At 39.8% G+C, this 11,986-nt stretch overlaps 3 non-coding genes across 3 annotated transcripts; all 3 read left to right on the top strand.

Annotated features, from left to right (window-relative positions):
- Positions 1-1,867: 1,867 nt before the first annotated feature.
- trnaq-cug (transfer RNA glutamine (anticodon CUG)) lies at positions 1,868-1,940 on the top strand. Its single transcript has one exon. It is a non-coding gene; the product is annotated as a tRNA-Gln (tRNA).
- A 2,822-nt stretch (positions 1,941-4,762) lies between these two features.
- On the top strand, positions 4,763-4,835 carry trnaq-cug (transfer RNA glutamine (anticodon CUG)). Its single transcript has one exon. It is a non-coding gene; the product is annotated as a tRNA-Gln (tRNA).
- Positions 4,836-8,244: 3,409 nt separating this feature from the next.
- trnak-cuu (transfer RNA lysine (anticodon CUU)) lies at positions 8,245-8,317 on the top strand. Its single transcript has one exon. It is a non-coding gene; the product is annotated as a tRNA-Lys (tRNA).
- The last annotated feature ends 3,669 nt before the right edge of the window (positions 8,318-11,986 follow it).

Below are 11,986 nucleotides of genomic sequence, written 5' to 3'. Positions count from 1 at the left end.
CACATGAGCTGTTTCACACATCTTATACATGTCCATACAGCATTTACTCATGATGTATGCATAACAAAAATTGACGTAATTTTCTAAACAATATAGACCGGTTAGCTCAGTCGGTAGAGCATGACACTCTTAATCTCAGGGTCATGGGTTCGAGCCCCACATTGGGTGCTATCTTCATCGTTCAGAAAATAGATGAGGAATGTGTGACAGGCCTTTCACGTGAGCTGTTTCACACATCTTATACATGTCCATACATCATTTACTCATGATGTATCATAGTATGCATAACAAAAATTGACGTCATTGTCTTAAAATTATAGCCCAGTTAGCTCAGTCGGTAGAGCATGAGACTCTTAATCTCAGGGTCATGGGTTCAAGCTCCACATTGGGTGCTATCTTCATCCTTTCAAACATAGATGTGGAACATGTGACAGGCCTTTCACATGAGCTGTTTCACTTGAACTCTTATACATGTCCATACATCATTTACTCATGATGTATAATAGTATGCATAATAAAAATTGACGTAATTTTCTAAACAATATAGCCCGGTTAGCTCAGTCGTTAGAGCATGAGACTCTTAATCGCAGGGTCGTTGGTTTGAGCCCCACATTGGGTGCTTTCTTCATCGTTCAGAAAATAGATGTGGAACATGTGACAGGCCTTTCACATGAGCTGTTTCATACATGTCCATACATAATTTACTCATGATGTATAATAGTATGCATAACAAAAATTGACGTAATTTTGTAAAAAATCTAGCCCGGTTAGCTCAGTCGGTAGAGCACGACACTCTTAATCTCAGGGTCATAGGTTCAAGCCCCACATTGGTTGCTACCCTTACCCTTGAGAACATTGATATGGAACATGGGACAGGCCTTTCACACGAGCTGTTTCACACATCTTGTACATGTCCATACATCATTTACTCATGATGTATAATAGTATGCATAACAAAAATTGACGTAATTTTCTTAAAAATATAGCCCGGTTAGCTCAGTCAGTAGAGCATGAGATTCTTAATCTCAAGGTCATGGGTTCAAGCCCCACATTGGGTGCTATCTTCACCCTTTCAAACACAGATGTGAAACATAGGACAGGCCTTTCACATGAGCTGTTTCACACATCTTATACATGTCCATACATCATTTACTCATGATGTATGCATAACAAAAATTGACGTAATTTTCTTAAAAATATCACCAGGTTAGCTCATTCGGTAGAGCATGACACTCTTAATCTCAGGGTCATGGGTTCAAGCCCCACATTGGGTGCTTCCCTTCAGAACATTGATGTGGAACATGGGACAGGCCTTTCACACGAGCTGTTTCACACATCTTATACATGTCCATACATCATTTACTCATGATGTATAATAGTATGCATAACAAAAATTTACATCATTTTCATAAAATTGTAGCCCGGTAAACTCAGTCGGTAGAGCATGAGACTCTTAATCTCAGGGTCATGGGTTCAAGCCCCACATTGGGTGCTATCTTCATCCTTTCAAACATTGATGTGGAACGTGGGAAAGGCCTTTCACGTGACCTTCTTCACACATCTTATACATGTCCATACATCGTTTACGCATGATGTATAATAGTATGCATAACAAAAATTGACGTAATTTTCTAAAAAATATAGCCCGGTTAGCTCAGTCGGTAGAGCATGAGACGCTTAATCTCAGGGTCGTGGGTTCGAGTCCCACATTGGGTGCTTTCTTCATCGTTCAGAACAATGATGTGGAACATGAGACAGGCCTTTCACATGAGCTGTTACACACATCTTATACATGTCCATACATCATTTACTCATGATGTATAATAGTATGCATAATAAAAATTGACGTAATTTTCTAAAAAATATAGCCCAGTTAGCTCAGTCGGTAGAGCATGAGACTCTGAATCTCAGGGTCGTGGGTTCGAGCCCCACATTGGGTGCTTTCTTCATCGTTCAGAACATAGATGTGGAACATGTGACAGGCCTTTCACATTAGCTGTTTCACACATCTTATACATGTCCATACATCATTTACTCATGATGTATGCATAACAAAAATTTACGTAATTGTCTAAACAATATCGCCAGGTTAGCTCATTCGGTAGAGCATGACACTCTTAATCTCAGGGTCATGGGTTCGAGCCCCACATTGGGTGATTTCTTCATCGTTCAGAAAATAGATGTGGAACATGTGACAGGCCTTTCACATGAGCTGTTTCATACATGTCCATACATAATTTACTCATGATGTATAATAGTATGCATAACAAAAATTGACGTAATTTTGTAAAAAATCTAGCCCGGTTAGCTCAGTCGGTAGAGCACGACACTCTTAATCTCAGGGTCATAGGTTCAAGCCCCACATTGGTTGCTACCCTTACCCTTGAGAACATTGATATGGAACATGGGACAGGCCTTTCACACGAGCTGTTTCACACATCTTGTACATGTCCATACATCATTTACTCATGATGTATAATAGTATGCATAACAAAAATTGATGTAATTTTCTTAAAAATATAGCCCGGTTAGCTCAGTCAGTAGAGCATGAGATTCTTAATCTCAAGGTCATGGGTTCAAGCCCCACATTGGGTGCTATCTTCATCCTTTCAAACATAGATGTGAAACATAGGACAGGCCTTTCACATGAGCTGTTTCACACATCTTATACATGTCCATACATCATTTACTCATGATGTATGCATAACAAAAATTGACGTAATTTTCTTAAAAATATCACCAGGTTAGCTCATTCGGTAGAGCATGACACTCTTAATCTCAGGGTCATGGGTTCAAACCCCACATTGGGTGCTTCCCTTACCCTTTAGAACATTGATGTGGAACATGGGACAGGCCTTTCACACGAACTGTTTCACACATCTTCTACATGTCCATACATCATTTACTCATGATGTATAATAGTATGCATAACAAAAATTGACGTCATTTTCTGAAAAGTATACCCCCGGTTAGCTCAGTCAGTAGAGCATGAGACTCTTAATGTCAGGGTCATGTGTTTGAGCCCCACATTGGGTGCTATCTTCATCGTTCAGAACATAGATGTGGAATGTGTGACAGGCCTTTCACGTGATCTGTTTCACACATCTCACACATCTTATACATGTCCATACATCATTTACTCATGATGTATAATAGTATGCATAACAAAAATTTACGTAATTTTCTGAAAAGTATTCCCCGGTTAGCTCAGTCGGTAGAGCATGAGACTCTTAATGTCAGGGTCGTTGGTTCGAGCCCCACATCGGGTGCTATCTTCATCGTTCAGAACATAGATGAGGAATGTGTGACAGGCCTTTCACGTGAGCTGTTTCACACATCTTATACATGTCCATACATCATTTACTCATGATGTATAATAGTATGCACAATAAAAATTTACGTAATTTTCTGAAAAATGTAGCCTGGTTAGCACAGTCGGTAGAGCATGAGACTCTTAATCTCAAGGTCGTGGGTTCAAGCCCCACATTGGGTGCTACCCTTACCCTGGAGAACATTGATGTGAAACATAGGACAGGCCTTTCACATGAGCTCTTATACATGTCCATACATCATTTACTCATGATGTATAATAGTATGCATAACAAAAATTGACGTCATTTTCTGAAAAGTATACCCCCGGTTAGCTCAGTCAGTAGAGCATGAGACTCTTAATGTCAGGGTCATGTGTTTGAGCCCCACATTGGGTGCTATCTTCATCGTTCAGAACATAGATGTGGAATGTGTGACAGGCCTTTCACGTGATCTGTTTCACACATCTCACACATCTTATACATGTCCATACATCATTTACTCATGATGTATAATAGTATGCATAACAAAAATTTACGTAATTTTCTGAAAAGTATTCCCCGGTTAGCTCAGTCGGTAGAGCATGAGACTCTTAATGTCAGGGTCGTTGGTTCGAGCCCCACATCGGGTGCTATCTTCATCGTTCAGAACATAGATGAGGAATGTGTGACAGGCCTTTCACGTGAGCTGTTTCACACATCTTATACATGTCCATACATCATTTACTCATGATGTATAATAGTATGCACAATAAAAATTTACGTAATTTTCTGAAAAATGTAGCCTGGTTAGCACAGTCGGTAGAGCATGAGACTCTTAATCTCAAGGTCGTGGGTTCAAGCCCCACATTGGGTGCTACCCTTACCCTGGAGAACATTGATGTGAAACATAGGACAGGCCTTTCACATGAGCTCTTATACATGTCCATACATCATTTACTCATGATGTATAATAGTATGCATAACAAAAATTGACGTCATTTTCTGAAAAGTATACCCCCGGTTAGCTCAGTCAGTAGAGCATGAGACTCTTAATGTCAGGGTCATGTGTTTGAGCCCCACATTGGGTGCTATCTTCATCGTTCAGAACATAGATGTGGAATGTGTGACAGGCCTTTCACGTGATCTGTTTCACACATCTCACACATCTTATACATGTCCATACATCATTTACTCATGATGTATAATAGTATGCATAACAAAAATTTACGTAATTTTCTGAAAAGTATTCCCCGGTTAGCTCAGTCGGTAGAGCATGAGACTCTTAATGTCAGGGTCGTTGGTTCGAGCCCCACATCGGGTGCTTTCTTCATCGTTCAGAACAATGATGTGGAACATGAGACAGGCCTTTCACATGAGCTGTTACACACATCTTATACATGTCCATACATCATTTACTCATGATGTATAATAGTATGCATAATAAAAATTGACGTAATTTTCTAAAAAATATAGCCCAGTTACCTCAGTCGGTAGAGCATGAGACTCTGAATCTCAGGGTCGTGGGTTCGAGCCCCACATTGGGTGCTTTCTTCATCGTTCAGAACATAGATGTGGAACATGTGACAGGCCTTTCACATTAGCTGTTTCACACATCTTATACATGTCCATACATCATTTACTCATGATGTATGCATAACAAAAATTTACGTAATTGTCTAAACAATATCGCCAGGTTAGCTCATTCGGTAGAGCATGACACTCTTAATCTCAGGGTCATGGGTTCGAGCCCCACATTGGGTGATTTCTTCATCGTTCAGAAAATAGATGTGGAACATGTGACAGGCCTTTCACATGAGCTGTTTCATACATGTCCATACATAATTTACTCATGATGTATAATAGTATGCATAACAAAAATTGACGTAATTTTGTAAAAAATCTAGCCCGGTTAGCTCAGTCGGTAGAGCACGACACTCTTAATCTCAGGGTCATAGGTTCAAGCCCCACATTGGTTGCTACCCTTACCCTTGAGAACATTGATATGGAACATGGGACAGGCCTTTCACACGAGCTGTTTCACACATCTTGTACATGTCCATACATCATTTACTCATGATGTATAATAGTATGCATAACAAAAATTGATGTAATTTTCTTAAAAATATAGCCCGGTTAGCTCAGTCAGTAGAGCATGAGATTCTTAATCTCAAGGTCATGGGTTCAAGCCCCACATTGGGTGCTATCTTCATCCTTTCAAACATAGATGTGAAACATAGGACAGGCCTTTCACATGAGCTGTTTCACACATCTTATACATGTCCATACATCATTTACTCATGATGTATGCATAACAAAAATTGACGTAATTTTCTTAAAAATATCACCAGGTTAGCTCATTCGGTAGAGCATGACACTCTTAATCTCAGGGTCATGGGTTCAAACCCCACATTGGGTGCTTCCCTTACCCTTTAGAACATTGATGTGGAACATGGGACAGGCCTTTCACACGAACTGTTTCACACATCTTCTACATGTCCATACATCATTTACTCATGATGTATAATAGTATGCATAACAAAAATTGACGTCATTTTCTGAAAAGTATACCCCCGGTTAGCTCAGTCAGTAGAGCATGAGACTCTTAATGTCAGGGTCATGTGTTTGAGCCCCACATTGGGTGCTATCTTCATCGTTCAGAACATAGATGTGGAATGTGTGACAGGCCTTTCACGTGATCTGTTTCACACATCTCACACATCTTATACATGTCCATACATCATTTACTCATGATGTATAATAGTATGCATAACAAAAATTTACGTAATTTTCTGAAAAGTATTCCCCGGTTAGCTCAGTCGGTAGAGCATGAGACTCTTAATGTCAGGGTCGTTGGTTCGAGCCCCACATCGGGTGCTATCTTCATCGTTCAGAACATAGATGAGGAATGTGTGACAGGCCTTTCACGTGAGCTGTTTCACACATCTTATACATGTCCATACATCATTTACTCATGATGTATAATAGTATGCACAATAAAAATTTACGTAATTTTCTGAAAAATGTAGCCTGGTTAGCACAGTCGGTAGAGCATGAGACTCTTAATCTCAAGGTCGTGGGTTCAAGCCCCACATTGGGTGCTACCCTTACCCTGGAGAACATTGATGTGAAACATAGGACAGGCCTTTCACATGAGCTCTTATACATGTCCATACATCATTTACTCATGATGTATAATAGTATGCATAACAAAAATTGACGTCATTTTCTGAAAAGTATACCCCCGGTTAGCTCAGTCAGTAGAGCATGAGACTCTTAATGTCAGGGTCATGTGTTTGAGCCCCACATTGGGTGCTATCTTCATCGTTCAGAACATAGATGTGGAATGTGTGACAGGCCTTTCACGTGATCTGTTTCACACATCTCACACATCTTATACATGTCCATACATCATTTACTCATGATGTATAATAGTATGCATAACAAAAATTTACGTAATTTTCTGAAAAGTATTCCCCGGTTAGCTCAGTCGGTAGAGCATGAGACTCTTAATGTCAGGGTCGTTGGTTCGAGCCCCACATCGGGTGCTATCTTCATCGTTCAGAACATAGATGAGGAATGTGTGACAGGCCTTTCACGTGAGCTGTTTCACACATCTTATACATGTCCATACATCATTTACTCATGATGTATAATAGTATGCACAATAAAAATTTACGTAATTTTCTGAAAAATGTAGCCTGGTTAGCACAGTCGGTAGAGCATGAGACTCTTAATCTCAAGGTTGTGGGTTCAAGCCCCACATTGGGTGCTACCCTTACCCTGGAGAACATTGATGTGAAACATAGGACAGGCCTTTCACATGAGCTGTTTCACACATCTTATACATGTCCATGCATCATTTACTCATGATGTATAATAGTATGCATAACAAAAATTGAAGTGATTTTCTTAAAATTGTAGCCCGGTAAACTCAGTCGATAGAGCATGAGACTCTTAATCTCAGGGTCATGGGTTCAAGCCCCACATTGGGTGCTATCTTCATCCATTCAAACATAGATGTGGAATGTGTGACAGGCCTTTCACATGAGCTGTTTCACACATCTTATACATGTCCATACATCATTTACTCATGATGTATAATAGTATGCATAACAAAAATTGACGTAATTTTCTTAAAAATATCACCAGGTTAGCTCATTCGGTAGAGCATGACACTCTTAATCTCAGGTTCATGGGTTCAAGCCCCACATTGGGTGCTATCTTCATCCTTTCAAACATAGATGTGGAATGTGTGACAGGCCTTTCACATGAGCTGTTTCACACATCTTATACATGTCCATACATCATTTACTCATGATGTATAATAGTATGCATAACAAAAATTGATGTGATTTTCTTAAAAATGTAGCCCGGTTAGCTCAGACGCATGAGACTCTTAATCTCAGGGTCGTGGGTTTGAGCCCCACATTGCGTGCTTTCTTTATCGTTCAGAACATAGATGTGGAACATGTGACAGGTCTTTCACGTGAGACTCTTAATCTCAGGGTCGTGGGTTCGAGCCCCACATTGGGTGCTATCTTCATCGTTCATAACATAGATGATGAATGTGTGACAGACCTTTCACGTGAGCTGTTTCACACATCTTATACATCTCCATACATCATTTACTCATGATGTATGCATAACAAAAATTGACGTAATTTTCTTAAAAATATCACCAGGTTAGCTCATTCGGTAGAGCATGACACTCTTAATCTCAGGGTCATGGGTTCAAGCCCCACATTGGGTGCTACCCTTACCCTTTAGAACATTGATGTGGAACGTGGGAAAGGCCTTTCACGTGACCTTCTTCACACATCTTATACATGTCCATACATCATTTACTCATGATGTATAATAGTATGCACACATCTTATACATGTCCATACATCGTTTACGCATGATGTATAATAGTATGCATAACAAAAATTGACGTAATTTTCCAAAAAATGTAGCCTGGTTAGCTCAGTCGGTAGAGCATGAGACTCTTAATCTCAGGGTCGTGGGTTCGAGCCCCACATTGGGTGCTATCTTCATCGTTCAGAACATAGATGTGGAACATGTGACAGGCCTTTCACATGAGCTGTTTCACACATCTTATACATGTCCATACATCATTTACTCATGATGTATAATAGTATGCATAACAAAAATTGACGTAATTTTCTAAAAAATGTAGCCCAGTTATCTCAGTCAGTAGAGCAAGACACTCTTAATCTCAGGGTCATGTGTTCAAGCCCCACATTGGGTGCTACCCTTACCCTTCAGAACATTGATGTGGAACATGGGACAGGCCTTTCACACGAGCTGTTTCACACATCTTATACATGTCCATACATCATTTACTCATGATGTATAATAGTATGCATAACAAAAATTTACGTCATTTTCATAAAATTGTAGCCCGGTAAACTCAGTCGGTAGAGCATGAGACTCTTAATCTCAGGGTCATGGGTTCAAGCCCCACATTGGGTGCTATCTTCATCCTTTCAAACATTGATGTGGAACGTGGGAAAGGCCTTTCATGTGACCTTCTTCACACATCTTATACATGTACATACATCGTTTACGCATGATGTATAATAGTATGCATAACAAAAATTGACGTAATTTTCCAAAAAATGTAGCCCGGTTAGCTCAGTCAGTAGAGCATGAGACTCTTAATCTCAGGGTCGTGGGTTCGAGCCCCACATTGGGTGCTATCTTCATCGTTCAGAACATAGATGTGGAACATGTGACAGGCCTTTCACATGAGCAGTTTCACACATCTTATACATGTCCATACATCATTTACTCATGATGTATAATAGTATGCATAACAAAAATTGACGTAATTTTCTAAGAAATGTAGCCCAGTTATCTCAGTCAGTAGAGCAAGACACTCTTAATCTCAGGGTCATGTGTTCAAGCCCCACATTGGGTGCTACCCTTACCCTTCAGAACATTGATGTGGAACATGGGACAGGCCTTTCACACGAGCTGTTTCACACATCTTATACATGTCCATACATCATTTACTCATGATGTATAATAGTATGCATAACAAAAATTTACGTCATTTTCATAAAATTGTAGCCCGGTAAACTCAGTCGGTAGAGCATGAGACTCTTAATCTCAGGGTCATGGGTTCAAGCCCCACATTGGGTGCTATCTTCATCCTTTCAAACATTGATGTGGAACGTGGGAAAGGCCTTTCACGTGACCATCTTATACATGTCCATACATCGTTTACGCATGATGTATAATAGTATGCATAACAAAAATTGACGTAATTTTCTAAAAAATATAGCCCGGTTAGCTCAGTCGGTAGAGCATGAGACTCTTAATCTCAGGGTCGTGGGTTTGAGCCCCACATTGGGTGCTATCTTCATCGTTCAGAACATAGATGTGGAACATGTGACAGGCCTTTCACGTGAGCTGTTTCATACATGTCCATACATCATTTACTCATGATGTATAATTGTATGCATAACAAAAATTGACGTAATTTCCTAAAAAATATAGCCTGGTTAGCTCAGTCGGTAGAGCATGAGACTCTTAATCTCAGGGTCGTGGGTTTGAGCCCCACATTGGGTGCTATCTTCATCGTTCAGAACATAGATGTGGAACATGTGACAGGCCTTTCACATGAGCTGTTTCACACATCTTATACATGTCCATACATCATTTACTCATGATGTATAATAGTATACATAACAAAAATTGACGTAATTTTCTAAAAAATGTAGCCCGGTTAGCTCAGTCGGTAGAGCATCACACTCTGGTCGCAAAAGTGACCTCTTAGGAGTTCTTTTCTTAGCAAAAATGTCAAACTCACACAAAGTCCAAGTTGACAGTAAACTGCAGTCACTGGAAATGAAAAAGGATTGTGTCCAGGCTGACCTTGAACCAGACATGTAAAATAATTGCAGTTTTTACCCGATGAAGACACTGGATGATAAGTCAGAAGATCACCAAAGGGATTATGAATGACTTGGAAGGGGAACAGGAGAGTGCTTACCAAATTTGACAAACAATCCAACAAAGTGCTGTGGAGACCTCATGGTGGCGCTGTATGCGCGCGTCTGGTACCCATCATGCCTTGTGTCGAGCATTGGTGGTTCAATGGTAGAATTCTCGCCTGCCACGTGGGAGGCCCGTGTTTGATTGACAGTAAACTGCAGTCACTGGAAATGAAAAAGGATTGTGTCCAGGCTGTATTTTATATATCGGATCTTGTAGTTGGACATGCTTTCCTCAACCCTCACCCTACCCTATCCCTATTTTATGAATCGGACCCCGAAGTTGGACATGCTTTCCTCAGGTTCTCTTTATAGTCCTGGTAAATACTGGAACGCTGCCATCAGCCTGTTCCAACAAAGTGCTGTGGAGACCTCATAGTGGCGCTGTTTGCGCGCGTCTGGTACCCATAATACCTTGTGTCGAGCATTGGTGGTTCAATGGTAGAATTCTCGCCTGCGGCGCGGGGGCAAGTTGCGAATAGCTGTAACAGAAAATCAGCCAATAGGATTAAAGTATCTTTTTTTTTTTTCCAAGGTGTTCGAATGCTTGCTTCAAATCCCCACTGAGACAAATCTGAGATGTGATTTAGGCTATTGTGTTGTGATGAAACACATTGTTTAATATTGACTTTAATAGATTCCCTTTGTTGTTACCTTGTTTATTGAGAGTGAAGTACCTGAAGTACATGTATAAATCATTTTAGTTTAAAAATCTAATTTACTACTATTTACTAAGATCTGAATATGTCATTGATTTCCTTGTTTTGTGTACAGATTAAATCATGCACACCTTCTAAAAAGTAATATAAAAGTTTGAAACCGCATTAAAATGTCCATGTTGGTGAACTGGCAGCAGTACATCTTAGCATTTTTATTCAGACCCCATAAAGCATATGAGACAGAAGGTTTTGTATATAAATGGCACATTTAAGTTGAAAAGAAGCTATATTATTTTAATTCCAAGCAGTAAAAAAGACAATAAATTTCAATTTTTTCATGAAAATAGTTTAATTTACAAGCAAGTTATAATGGATGGTGGGTGGAAGTAGGGTGGTATAAGATAAAAAGCAGCATCAGAACATTCAGTGAAAGTTATAAATACAAGGTTAATTTAACATCCTCTTAAACCAGTGATTCCCAAAGTGGGGCCCATGGTTATGACAGTTGAAGGCATCCAGCTTAAATAAAAGCAATCCACATCGTTTTGCATTGCCAGCAAAGCATGGCAAATTGTGTTGTAGGACTTCCAGGTAAATGCCAGGGTGACAATTAATCTACAGCAGAAGTCACAACTTTGAAAACAAAGACAAGAAAATATGGTAAGTCATATCTTGCCCTCAGCTCTAGCTGTACAACGGCAGTTAGAAAAGATAGCTACACTCCTTACTTTGCCACATGCTACATGTGTGAGAGTTTTTTCTGCAGTTGCCTCAAACAAGACAAAGTACAGATCAAAGGTGAACATTTAAAATGAACTTAGAGAGGCAGCTGAAGCAGACAGAGGCACCCCAGACTAAAGCAGATCTGTAACACAAAACAAAGCCCACACCAATCATTAAAAACTTGTAGGACTGAAAGGATAAATCTTAAAAGCAGATTTTCATTTAAAAAAATTATATTATCAGCTATATAGCCATCAGCTCTGCTGTCCCAAATCTCCTTCCAGGTGCTCTTAGCACGAGTGCCAAAGCCAAC

Source organism: Labrus bergylta, chromosome 9, assembly GCF_963930695.1.
Source record: "Labrus bergylta chromosome 9, fLabBer1.1, whole genome shotgun sequence".
NCBI classification, from domain to species: domain Eukaryota; kingdom Metazoa; phylum Chordata; class Actinopteri; order Labriformes; family Labridae; genus Labrus; species Labrus bergylta.
The sequence above is the reverse complement of the archived record's forward strand: the minus strand, read 5'-3'. Positions and strand labels throughout refer to the sequence as shown.